This window comes from Hordeum vulgare, chromosome 2H (genome assembly GCF_904849725.1).
Source record: "Hordeum vulgare subsp. vulgare chromosome 2H, MorexV3_pseudomolecules_assembly, whole genome shotgun sequence".
Classification (NCBI taxonomy): Eukaryota; Viridiplantae; Streptophyta; class Magnoliopsida; order Poales; family Poaceae; genus Hordeum; species Hordeum vulgare.
Genome location: NC_058519.1, coordinates 490,202,097 through 490,215,943, shown reverse-complemented (window position 1 = coordinate 490,215,943; position 13,847 = coordinate 490,202,097). Strand labels below are relative to the sequence as shown.

General features: G+C 48.7%; 1 long non-coding RNA gene across 1 annotated transcript; it reads left to right on the top strand.

Annotated features, from left to right (window-relative positions):
• Positions 1 to 12,597: 12,597 nt before the first annotated feature.
• On the top strand, positions 12,598 to 12,961 carry LOC123430310. The gene is made up of 3 exons (XR_006622914.1): positions 12,598 to 12,630; positions 12,740 to 12,799; positions 12,879 to 12,961. It is a non-coding gene; the product is annotated as an uncharacterized LOC123430310 (long non-coding RNA).
• Positions 12,962 to 13,847: the final 886 nt, after the last annotated feature.

The window sequence follows — 13,847 nt, the reverse complement described above, 5'->3', positions numbered from 1 at the left end:
GCAAGGTAAAAAGAGACAACAGGAAGGTCCCAAAGATTTCGTTGCTAACACCAATACCAACAACGGAAACCAGCGCCAGAAGAAGCGGGGTTTCAGTGGGAAGAAGCCGCGCAACTATCATGAGATGCTCAAAGGCCCATGCCCACAGCATGCTACAGCTGAGGGGCCGGCGACCCACTCTTGGGAGGATTGCTACGTGATGTAGGAGTTCCAAGCTGAGGCGCTCAAGAAAGGCCAAGGAGATGATCAGGGCCAGCGATAGGAACAGTTCAGCGTGCCCGGGTCACGCGAGAGCCCTTTCAGCGATATCCCTAACCCGGATCCATAGGGCCGGTCACAACCCAACAACCGAAAGTACCAAGTTCACAACCAACAACAGTATAACCCGCCGGGAGTGTTTCAGCAACCACCCCCACAAGGGAATCTCCAGCGATAGGATGTTCATAGCGGTTTCTAGAATAACCCTAAGCAGCTGAATAGTGGGTAGTATCAAGTGTTCACCACCAGCACCTACCAACGGGATCAGAAGGTGAAACATAGAGCTTTCAGCGTGGCTGAGCCAGTGCTCCCCAGGTACCTTCACTGGTCTAAACAGCCCATAACCTGGAGTAGGGAGGATCACCCACCCCGAGTTGATAACCCTGGCGACTTAGCTTTGGTCATGGCTCCCCAAGTCGGAGGATACACCCTTTCCAAAGACCTTATGGATGGAGGCAGCAGCATTAACATCCTATACTTCGATACCTTTCGAAGGATGAATCTCTTGGAGAAAGACTTGATGCCATCGTCCACGGTTTTTCACGACATTGTTCCGGGTAAGTCGGCATATCCAATTGGCGAATTAAACTTAACGTGGCCTTTGGCATAGAGTCCAATTACAGGAGCGAGTCACTCATGTTCGAGGTGGTCAAAATCAAAAGCCCTTACCATGCATTGTTTACCTCAAGCTCAAGATGCTTGGTCCTAAGGGACCTATCACAATTAGTGGGGACAAGAAGATAGCCCAAGAGTGCGAAGAAGGAGACGCAGCTTATGCCGAGACGGCTTGCGCGGCCGAGGAGCTCAAGTTTAACCAAGCCAATGTTGATCCGGCAGATATGACGCCACTCAAGAGGCCAACAATCGACTCTGAGCCGCCCCTCAAGTTTAAACCAATGGATGATACCAAGGTTATAGACTTCACGCATGGCGACTCAACCAAGCAGTTCACTATTGGGACGGGCGTGGATCCCAAATAGGAAAGCACGCTCATCGAATTCATCTGTAAGAATCGGGACATCTTCGCGTGGAAAACTTCTGACATGCCAGGTGTACCGAGAGAATTCGCTGAGGGCCATCTTAATACTGACCCCAAAGTAAAGCCAGTTCGGCAGTACCTTCGCAGGTTTAATGAGGAGCGACGTAAGGCAATCGGAGAGGAAGTCGCTCGGCTTTTGGCCGCCAGGTTCATCATCGAGGTTTTTCATCCTGAATGGTTGGCTAACCCGGTCTTGGTGCTAAAAAAGAACGATACTTTCTGCATGTGCATCGACTACACCGACCTCAAGAGAGCATGTCCGAAGGATCCCTTCGCCCTTCCCCGCATCGATCAAATCATTGATTCAACGGCGGGTTGCGAGCGTTTGTGTTTCTTGGATGCTTATTCTGGATACCACCAGATCAAGATGGCGGTGGCAGACTAGGAGAAAACGTCCTTCATAACCCCCTTCAGAGCCTTCTGTTACGTGTCTATGCCATTCGGGATCAAGAGTGCAGGGGCGACTTATCAGCGTTCCATCCAAAATTGTTTGCATAACCAGATCGGTCGTATTGTCCACGCTTATGTGGACGACATCGTAGTCAGATCTCAAAAGAAAGAGTCGCTCTTGGAGGATCTCAAGGAGACTTCTGACAATTTGCGCGTATACCAGATGAGGCTTAACCCCACCAAGTGCGTATTTGGTGTTCCTCCAGGAAAGTTATTGGGTTTTCTGGTGTGAGAACGCGGCATTGAAGCTAACCCGGGCAAAATTGAAGCGATTACTTCGCTAGGAAAGCCGGCTAATATTAACCAAGTCCAGCGCATGGCGGGTCGTATCGCAGCTCTAAGTTGTTTTATAAGTCTCCTTGGGGAGAAGGCCATCACTCTTTATCAGTTGCTCAAGAAAACTGATCAATTCGTATGGACGGATGAAGCCAACGAAGCCTTTGAAGCCTTGAAGCGATAATTGGTTAAGCCGCCAGTGCTGGCGGCTCCGGCGGACAAGGAGCCTATGCTTTTGTACATCGCGGCCAATTCCAAGGCAATGAGTGTGGCAGTGGTTGCCGAGCGGAAGGAAGAAGGAAAGGAATACCCGGTTCAACGACCAGTGTATTTTATTAGCAAAGTCCTGACCCTCTCCGAACAACGCTACCCGCATTGGCAGAAGCTGGTCTTTGGGGTGTTTATGGCGAGTCGGAAGCTGAAGCACTACTTCCAAGATCATCCCATCACGGTAGTCAGTTCTGCCCCCCTTGGTGACATTATACAAAATCGAGAAGCAACAGGACGGATTGCTAAGTGGGCCATTGAGTTGGGGCCTCATCACGTGCGATATACTCCCCGTACGTCCATTAAGTCTCAAGCACCAGTGTACTTCATCAAGGACTGGACCGAGTTGCAAATTCCAGAGGATAGGCCTAATCATACCTATTGGACCTTCTATTTTGACGGATCCAGGCAATTGGAAGGCTCGGGGGCTGGTGTGGTGATAACCTCGCCTCAGGGTGACAAATTTTGCTATGTCCTACGGCTCATGTTTCCATGTACAAACAACGCAGCAGAGTATGAAGCCTTGCTCCATGGACTGCGACTCGCCAAAGAGATGAACCTCATGCGAGTCGGATGTTTGGGCGAGTCAGATTTGGTGGCACAACAGGTTTCTGGCACCTGGGATTCTAGAGATCCCTTGATGGCGGCTTACAGGCAAGCTGTGTCGGATGTAGTGGGTCACTTTCATGGTTATCAAGTGGATCACATAGACCGGCGACTCAATGAAGCAGTGGATGCTCTTTCCTGTCTTGGTTCACAGCGTAAGCCGGTTCCTACCAATGTCTTTTTGGATGTATTACATAACCCTTCAGTGAGGCTACCTTCAGAGGAAGACTTGGCGGTGCCGGACCCCGAGTCTCAACTTGTGGCGGCTCTTCGTGCCACTCCGGATTGGGCGATTCCCTACATGGTGTATCTCACATGAGGCGAGTTACCCACGGATGGGTTATTGGCTCACAAAATCATCCGTCGGTGCAAATCCATGGTCATACACAACGGCGAGTTGCACAAGCGAAGCACCTCAGGGGTATTTCAAAGGTGTGTCTCTTCTGAGGAAGGATGTATGATCCTTAATGAAATTCATGCAGGCTACTGTGGTCCTCATGCCGGGTCACGATCCTTGATTTCTAAGGCCTTTAGACATGGGTTTTATTGGTTGACGGCTCATGCAGACGCGGAACAGATAGTTCGCCGATGTGATGGTTGCCAGAAATTTGGACGTCAGATGCACGTGCCGGCTCAGGAGTTGCGGATGATCCCAATCACTTGGCCGTTTGCAGTCTGGGGGCTAGACATGGTTGTCCCTTTCAAGATGTTGTCCAATAAAAAGACTCACCTATTGGTGGCGGTTGAAAAGTTTACTAAGTGGGTCAAGGCAAAGCCTGTTAGTAGCTGTGATGCAGATACGGCTGTCAAATTCTTGAAAAAATTGATTTTCCGGTTTGGATACCCTCATAGTATCATTACTCACAATGGTACTAATCTATCAAAGGGCGCAATGCAAGATTTTTGCGGTCGAGAGCATATACGGCTTGACGTTTCTGCAGTCGCAAATCCCTAGTCTAATGGGCAGGCAAAAAGGGCGAATCAGGAAATACTGCTGGGAATCAAGCCCTGGCTTATGGTCCTTTGGAACGTACTCCAAGATGTTGGGTGGAAGAGTTTCCCTCAGTATTATGGAGCATCAGGACCACTCCCAACCGCTCCATGGGTTTTACTCCTTTCTTTATGGTCTATGGAGCAGAGGTGGTGTTGCCAAGTGACACCAGACACGATTCACCGCGAGTCGCCGCCTATGTGGAACAGGACAACGAGTTGGCACGACAAGATTTGTTGGATGCTTTGGAGGAAGAGCGTGACTTGGCCGCGTCACGATCGGCGATCTATCAACAAGACTTGCGACGCTACCACAGCGGGCGTGTCAAGAGTCGGACTTTTCAAGAGGGCAACTTAGTGCTCCGGTTGATTCAGGATCACACTGGTATGCATAAGTTATCACCTCCATGGGAAGGACCGTTTGTCATCAGCAAGAATCTTCGGAACGGCTCATACTACTTGGTGGATCTTCGCCAAGATCGGCCAACTACAGAGGTTGATACAACTCACCCCTGGAATATAGCCCACCGACGGCTTTACTACACCTAGAGCCATGGGCTCCTTTCTTTTTTACAAATCTTAGAACTTGTAATCTTTTATCTATAAAGCAATAAAGCTGGCACCCACGAACTTCGGGGTCCTTTGCCATTTCAGGTTCTGGAAAGCATGAGTCTTTATTGTTCTATGAGTCGTGCAAACATGGATGCTATCAGTGCCAAAGAGCATAAGTCGCGATGCTGCACTTATTTAAAAACTGGGTACTGGTAAGCCAAAGAGGACCAGTCGCCACGTTGCACGGTTCAAACATGGGCTCCTTATATGATTTTGAGAATTCAGCCGGCTTACTTGGGGGCTACAGGTTCCCAAGTCGTTTTGCAGTAAGAGCACACATGCTTCTGCAATCCTATGCATGACTTTTCCCTAATCATAGGTCACTTGGGGGCTTCCACTCAATGAGTTCAGCCTGAATACCCTCTTGGCTAGTGAAAAATTACCGCATTACAAATGGTTATACTGGACTATGTGTTGGACAAGTCGCCACCTGGACCTATGTACTCTGGGCGAGTCAATCCGTTATTTCGACCCTTAACTCGCCTTGGTTAAAACATAAAAGGTACTGGTCGGAGCCACACATGGAAAATAGAGAAACCATTGGTTCACGGAACGTGCTTCACTGAAGCTTGACTCGCGCCTGATCAGCCAGTCTAAACAATATGGGCTGTTGCAAAAGCCTTCTTGGGGGTAACACTAGAGTTTTGCAAACTCGTCTTATCCTGTTGCAGCTCATTGAGTCGACAATTTTTATATCTTGGTGGCACGACCACAATTTTTCATAACACCCTTGTATAACTCGTCGCGACTCATTGAGCCGGCCTTTGTTCATAACTCGCCGCGACTCATTGGGCCTATTTTTATCTATTATTTGCCATGACCCAGGGGGCTGGTTTATCTTCTGCCATAACTCACTGAGTTGGCTTGTGGTGTTTTTTCCTGACACACAGGTTGAAGATTTTTTTGTCAAACTATGACACTTCCTCACTTATCAAGCAGAAGGATTGTAAAAGGTGATTCACGATTCGCATAAAGGATAAATTATCCAGCAATGTCGAGCAAAAGGCAAGGGCGGAAGACTGTTTTCCTACAATCTAACAAACTATTACATGGCTCACACGGCCAAGTCGGGCGTCGTCTCCCGATCAAGAAGAGATCAAATTGTTTTTTAAAGCAATGGTTACATCATAAGAAGACTCAAGCTGCCTCCAGGTCACCTTGCCTCGAGCTTTCTCCACCTTCAATTTGTAAGTCGCCCAGCTTCCAGTTACACCTTGCCAAGGCAACGAACTCATCTTCATTGTCAAGGAAGGTAGATAGATCTGCTTCGAAGTCAAAGGCGTTCTTGGGCCGGCAAGGAGTCAGGCTGGTGGTTGCATACAACGGAGGAGTCACCTTCTTGTTATTATCATCATACGCATCTTGGTATTTGTTTAAATCCAAGCCGGCTGCTAGTTGAGTCGCCGCAAAGCGGGACTCTTTGATTACTCGATGGTAGTCATCTTCGGTGAACTCCGACCCGTCGTCTTTCTGTTCAGGATAGCCAGCAGTTACCTCCTCCGGTTTCAGCTCGAGAGCATAGGCTAGGCACCGGCTTAAGGTATTCAGGGCTCCCTTCCGGGCGGCTGATCTCTTCAGCTCCTCCACTTGAGGAGGCAACATAGACAGGTAGCCAAGCATGCTCTTGATGGACTTAAATCGCTCCTTGTTTCCCATCACTGCTTGTATCGTCAGCATGCTCCCCGTATACAACTGCTCGGTGAAGGTATACACCGCCTTTAGTTTCATCTTGCAGTCGTCTTGGAGATTGGCGGCTCGTGGACCTACAAAGGATAAATCCGTGTTTGTTAGTCTTGGCAAACTCGACTGATTTTTTGATGAAGGAAATTGATCCTTACCAAACATGGCTTGAGTCATGTTGGAGATGTGTTTTTTCAAGCCGGAGAGCTCTTGCTGGTCGGCTTCTAGTTTCTCCTCTTCTTGCTCAGCCCGCTTCAGGATGGCGGCTTGGTCAGCTTTGGCTTTATTTTCAAGCTTCTGGTGATCAGCCTTCGTTTTTTCTATTTCAGCCAGGACCACCTGATACTTCTTCTCAGACTCAGACTGAGCATTCTGCTATTCGGCTAAATTTGTTCTTAAATCAGCCAGGGATGACTCGGCCTGGGTCACAGATTCCTGCAAAGCAAAATTTGGGGAGGCAAGTCTAAAAACTATTGCAAGCAATATTCCTAACACTTGGGGGCTAACGTATGATTCTATTCGAAGTCATACAAAATACAAGACCCGGCTCATCTTTCAAAATATGACCCGGCCCTTGGGGCTACAGGTTGAAGTTTTTCTTTAACTGCAAGACCCGGCTCATCTATCAAAAGATGACCCGGCCCTTGGGGGCTACAGGTTGAAGTTTTTCTCTAACTACAAGACCCGACTCATCTTTCAAAATATGACCCAACCCTTGGGGGCTACAGGTGGAAGTTTTTATTTAACTACAAGACCCGGCTCATCTTTCAAAAGATGACCCGGTCCTGGGGGCTACAGGTTGAAGTTTTTCTTTAACTACAAGACCCGACTCATTTTTCAAATGATGACCCGGCCCTTGGGGGGCTACAGGTTGAAGTTTTTCTCTAAATACAAGACCCGACTCATCTTTCAAAAGATGAATCGGTCCTTGGGGGCTACACGTTCAAGATTTTAACTACATGCAAGGCATGGCTCATCTTTCGAAAGATGACCCGGCCCTTGGGGGCTACAGGTTCAAGATTTTAACTATATACAAGACCTGGCTCATCTTTCAGACGATAACCCGGCCCTTGGGGGCTCTGGACAGTTACGGGTCTAACATACATTGCAACAAAAATTATTTCATCAAGCAAGACTAGTCTATTGGAAGGCTAATGGATGGAAGAGAATACATAATAGACGTACCTCATGTTTGACTCTCATCATGTGGATCAAGCTTTTATTCATTTCATAACTCGTCTCCAGGCGACTTGCGAATCGAGAGCAGAGTTGGTCAAATTCGAGCTTCTCATAATGAGGAAGCTTCAACTTACTGACATCTTGATCTGCGGAAGGATGAGATTCTTTTGAGGTGTGTCTGGATAACACCACCGCTGCAAGTTTGGAGTAGCCAGTGCCAGTGATAATGACGGCCTATGGATCCTTAGTCGCCTTGGAAGGGCTCGGCCGGTTAACATTGTCAGCGGTTTCCTTTAAGATGCCTGGCGAGTCATCCCGGACGTCAGGGATGTCATCCGCAGGAATATCATGAGCCGCCACTTGGTCCTCGTCAAGCTCTGGGGTAGAGGTGCTCTTGCCTAAGAACTTAGTCGTCTTAGGAGCGGAAGACGAGTCACCATTTTGTCTCTTCTTTGCTTGTGCTTTGATATGAAGGCATCAAACTTAGGGCAAATATCATTATTGGGAAGAGAAAGGGTTAATAAAAGAACTCACCCTTGTACACGAATCATTGGCGGAAAAGCTGACATCGCTGAGTCGCCAGATGAAGGAGGAGAAGCCTCAAAGAATAAAAGTTCAAAGAGTGAAGGAGTTGTGAATCACATTTTCTACAAGGAAAAGAGTGTGTTTAAACAAGAGCGTACCTCGCTCGTGCGTTTCTGACTGGTTGTCTTTTTAGGCAATCCGGAAATTAAGTCGCTAGAGTGGCTCCGGGTTTTACGCTTGGGAGTATATTTCGCCTTCTTCAAAAGGAAATTAGGGTCCATATAAGCATTTTGGTGAGACATGGGAACTTTCCCACAAATCCGCCTGGCTGGCCTAGGTGAAGAGGAAGTTGAGTCAGAAGAAATAGAAATTACCTCAACCGCGTCATCTTGGCTCTCATAGTCATCACCCTACGCATAAAGGCACAGGGTATCAGCATGAGTCGGAATATAAGGATGATAAGTAAAGGGGAAGTTTTTACCTCTGACTGTTCTTCGACACCTTGTGACTCGCCGACGACGGATGAATCCTTGACGGTGGCATTTCCTTTGCTTGTTTTCTTCTCCTTCTTCGGTGGCGGTTTGGTTGTTTTTTGGGCAGTCACCTTTGGCCCCCTTCACCAAAAGGGATCACCTTTCTAGTGGATAGAATAAAATTCAAATCCTCAGCATTGGCATGTATATTTAAAAGGTAAAGGAAGGCGGCTTGGATTGTTACCGGTGGAGCCGGGTTGGAGCGACAGAAGGGCTTGAGCCCGATCTTGGCACAGTCTTGCAAAGGCTCGCCGGTTAGCTTCTTGATTATCCCAACAATGTATCTCTCTGAGAGTTTTTTATGGTGGAAGCATTGCGGATGGTTCATGCTGCCATCATATTCGCAAATCACACTATCCCGGTGACTCAGAGGAAGAATGTTCCATTCCACCCAGTGACGTAATAGATCAACCCCGGTGAGCCCGTTATTGGTCAGAGACCGCAACTCGGAGAAGATAGGGATGAATTTCAATTCTTCTTCTTCTGTAAGCTTCTCGGGCAGCTTGAAGTCCATGGGCAGGCGAGCTTCTCCATAACCCGGAAGTGGGTTCTCACCAGGAGGAGAAGTGTCACTATAGTAAAACCAAGACTCGGCCCAGCCTTTTGGATGGCTGGGCAGAAGGACAGATGGAAACCCACGTTCGTGGCGCCGCTGGATGTTGACTCCTCTGATTTCATGATTAGGCCCGTTGTAAAATTCGGTCTGGTGATTCAGATGGAAGAAGTTCCAAAATAATGGAACTATGGGCTCTCTTTGTAGGTATACCTCGCAAAATACTTGAAACTCGCAGAGATTACTAATGGAGTTGGGTCCCAGGTCTTGAGGATGAACATTGAGAAAATGCGGAGTGTCTCTGAAGAACTTTGACCCGGGCGGTTTGAAGCCTCCTTCAACATGATCAGTGAAAACAACTACTTCCCCTTCGGCAGGGTTGGGGATCACCTTGCCTTGGGCGGTTCGCCAACCGATAACTTCCTTACTGTCAAGATGACCCGACTTGACAAATCTCTACTATTAAAGGGGGATCTGCCGTCGTCGTGATGGTTCAACTAGGCTCGATCCCCCACCTACTATCGTTCCCTCCCTCGCTACTCACCTGTCAAAAAATCACCAATGAAAATTGAAATACGCCATTCACGCATGCAGTCAACCCCCACCCACGACTCCCACCCACATCCCGCGACCCACGATTCCCACCCACATCCCGCGACCCATGATTCCCACCCACATCCCGCGACCCGCGGCTGTCTTCCTGGTCGAACTGGAGTTGAGCGCCACCGCCGTCTTCCTGGTCGACGGTGAGCTTGCTGCCGCCGTCTTCCGGGTCGATGGCGAGTCCCCTCGTCTTCGCCGGCCGCGCCTGTACCTGCCTCCCTATCCGTCCACAGGAGCTCAAGTTCTTTCCCTTTTCTCTTGCAGATCGTCGTCCTTGTGCGGTGGCACCCCAACGATATATGACGCAGCGATGGCTCAACGCCTGTGGTAGTGCCCGCCCCCTCCGTAGCATGACCTCTCCAGACACAAAGATCTGGCGCTACCTGCATCCCAAGGCTCCCACGGCGAGCCGTAGCGGTACGCCACGGGCCCGAGCCCAAGCCTGGGTCGGTCGACGGGGAACCCAAAGCGGGAGGTGGAGACGACGCGCACCGTCAAGGGCGCCTTCTCCGGCGCCACCAAGCTCGGCGGCCACCCGAGGGTGAAGGCGAAGATACGCTTGCCATCACGGGCACGAAGCCGGAGATGGCGGTGGGATCATGAGGCGGAGGGCAGCGCCGGCGTGTTCGAGGGCGTGCTGTGCGACCCGGACACCGGGACGGAGGTGTCGTCGTGGCGCCCGGGCAACAGAGAGGCCGACCCGCGCAACGGCATGAGGCGCCGGTACGGGGGCCGTAGCGGTACGCCACGGGCCCGAGCCTGGGCCGGTCGATGGGGAACCCGGAGCGGGAGGTGGAGACGACGTGCACCATCAAGGGCGCCTTCTCCGGCGCCACCAAGCTCGGCGGCGACCCGAGGGTGAAGGCGAAGATGCGCTTGTCGTCGCGGGCATGGAGCCGGAGCTGGCGGTGGGAGCAGAAGGCGGAGGGCAGCGCCGGCGTGTTCGAGGGCGTGTTGTGCGGCGACCCGAGGGTGAAGGCGAAGATGTGCTTGTCGTCACGGGCACGGAGCCGGAGCTGGCGGTGGGAGCAGGAGGCGGAGGGCAGCGCCGACGTGTTCGAGGGCGTGCTGTGCGACCCGGCCACCGGGACGGAGGTGTCGTCGTGGCGCCCGGGCAGCATAGAGGCCGACCCGCGCATCGACATGAGGCGCCGGTACGGGGGCCTCAGGCGAGCGTTCAGCAAGATGCGGGGGCTGGTGGTGGCCGGCGACGAGCAGGGTGGAGAAATAACTTGCGTTCACCAAGGCTTCTGGGTAGGGTGGATAAGTGTTTTGGAAACCGCTGCACGCCCTCAATCCACTCAATCGAACGCCTCATCCAGGACTTGGAACCGTGGCCACGATTTCCTGGACGACGCCACCGCCGTCGACGTAATGCGTTCGTGCTGCACCGCGCCTCTCTGACCTCCACTTCTTCGTACGTCATGAGATGAGTAGGGCGTTCTGAAGAAGCAGCTCCAGGTCTTCAGCAGCGTCATGATCAACAAGGTGGTCTTTATACTCATTTGCCTATATCATTCTGTAGTTCATGCATTTTGCACCAATTTTCATTCATGCAGCACGGGGCACCACATGTTCTGTATGTGTAAGGAGTTGCAAGGGCCATTGAAAGTGTATACAGATACATTGATCCAGTGCCAATGACATATTCTTTAATAGCACATTTTTCTGTCAAGAGCTTTTGTAAAGCCTTCTTCAGTCTAGCATCAAAGTGAGTTAACTTTATTGTCATTCAGGTTCATAGGTCTAAGTTGAAGAGCTCACGGAATGATGTGTTGACTAAAGTCCTAAAGCTAGGAACTGAAGATACTTTGGTTGCCAGTCTGAATTTGATCTTTCTTGCTTCACATGTTTTTGGCTGATGCCACCAAGGAAACAAATCATTTTGCTTGCTATTGTGATGTGACCATCAGTTCGGTTGCTGCCACTAACATGTACCCACCATGTTGATTGGCTGCAAATAGATGTGAAGGTGACGGCAATCGACGGGTCGTCATCTGGCGTGCTGACCACTGAGTCGTGGTTTACACATGTAACAATGGTCATACTAAACAGGTAATGTCACAACACATTAATTTCTTCTGAACTCGCATAAATGTTTGGGGTCCGATTCATCATACAATATGTGTGCTTGGTGGAATAAATTTTTAACATGACTTGATTTTGTTAGTTGAATGGCTCATACAATGTTTTTGCTTGGTGAAAAAATTTCTAACATGACTTGATTTTGTTGGTTGAATGGTACATATAGCCTCCTCTCGGTTGCTGTCACGCTCCCCCATCTCCCATGTATAACCAGCTCACCTCCGCCTCCGCCACCGACACCCTGCTGCCACCGACAACCTGCTGCTTGCGTTGACTTGTACTCTGTCAACGACTCATACCTTTAGTTCGACGAGGACTCCAATGGGGTTGGGAACTTCAAGGCCCTTCTCTTCAGTGAGAAAGAGGTTACCGTGTTTGGCTGCAGGTTTCTTACGGTTCACTTGGGTGGCTATGTAGCTGATTTTAATGTAAACGTATACAAACTAATTAGTAATTACACAACATTTGGATGTAGAAACCCCAAGGATATCCATTGAATGAGGCGGGTGCCGAGTTGATTGTTGATCCCATCGGTGTTTTCACTGACAAGGACATGGCTGCAACTTGTATTAGGTACAGTCTTTCAAGTTTTCTGTGTTACCATTTATGGCAGGGTGTTGGAAAAGAAATTCAGAACAAGCATGTAACTGATCCAAACACTAAAAATAACATAATAGAAGCATCTCTCAGTTATTTAATCCATGTAGTTGTACTATTTTTTTAAAAAGAGTCTCCAGCTGATGGTCCAACAAAGAAGGTTAGAGGTGGAGACAAAGATAGGGACCTTTGTGCCTAAGGTGTGGCCAATCAGATGGCAGAAGTGATATATAATAGTTAGTGATACAATGTTTTCTATGGTGCCACTGAATCTGTTTCAACTGTTGGGGCTGCAGGGTAAGCATCAAGATAGGATGGCAGGTGGAAAAGAAGAATACAATGCCTTTTTCTACTCTCTTGTATCAATCGACACACAGGTGTGTGTGTCTCACTAATGATTACTGCATTAGTTTTTCATTTGGCTTTATTCCAAACCATGCCTCTGGAATTTAGATCAATTTTAGCATGACATATTTTTTTATGCAGGAAATGTATTATTCGACAAAAAGGCAACAATTCCTTATCGACCAGGGATATAGTTTCAAGGTTTATTCTCAAGAATTTCTTTAGATATTCGGAATCTTTTTGTCACTTCGGGTTTAGTGATAAATATATATGTTTCCAGGTCATCACTAGCTTGCCGCCACCTGAAGAAGGACCTAACCTGAGTTTTCACACACTCGATGAACAGCTTGACCTTTTAGGAAAAGTGAGTGTTTTCTATACCCATTGTTTGCCAAGTTTCTTGCTGTTTGTACCTGACTGCAATTTCTTTCTGTGCTGCTTCAAAAATAGGTGTTGAGCGTATGGGATGACATGATTGGTGTTGAGCACTTGGAAGAGGATTCTGATGGCAAGGCTCTCCTGAAGGCACGACGCACTGCTGGATTAATGAGCGCATTTTCTGGAGCGGGTGGAATGGTCTACATGGTGTACAAGTGCTGCCTCTCTCTACTTCCATTTCACTTTCGCCTTTATGCTGGGATTCAGTTGTAGTTTGTTTGCTGAATTCTTACTCTTATGTTATCATCCAACAAGGGCAAGGGAGCCAAGAAGAAGGACCCAGCTAAGAGGCATACACTGTTCAAGAAACAGTACACTTAGGGGGTCTGTTGTATGGCATTTGCAAGGAAGCCAGGAACCTATAGCGCGGGATTGGCTTTGCTGGGACATGGTATGGTTAAAGGGGCTCTACTTATTGGACATAATGCATGTCTCACTGTTAGTGCATCAGCCAGATTTTGCGCTAATTGCTTGTCATTAGAGAATTCTACTAGGAAGTTTCCTCCAGATTCTTGTGGTGTGCATCTTTTCATTATCTCCAGTTCCGTATCAGAAGGGTCAATTTTGGAGCTTATGAGAGGGAGGGTCAATTTTGGAGCTTATGAGAGGGAGAACAAGGGCATTTATCTTTCATAGAAATGTAAATATTTCATGAGAGGAATGGCCATTGCTATTCATTTCAATCTTGCAATTGAGGTTTGAGCCTCGAGAATCAGTCTTGCACATCAATTGCAATGGTGTGATCAATAGATTGTTTAACGAAAAACAACTGAAAAGAGCCATAGGAGCAGAGAAGGATATTAATTTCTCT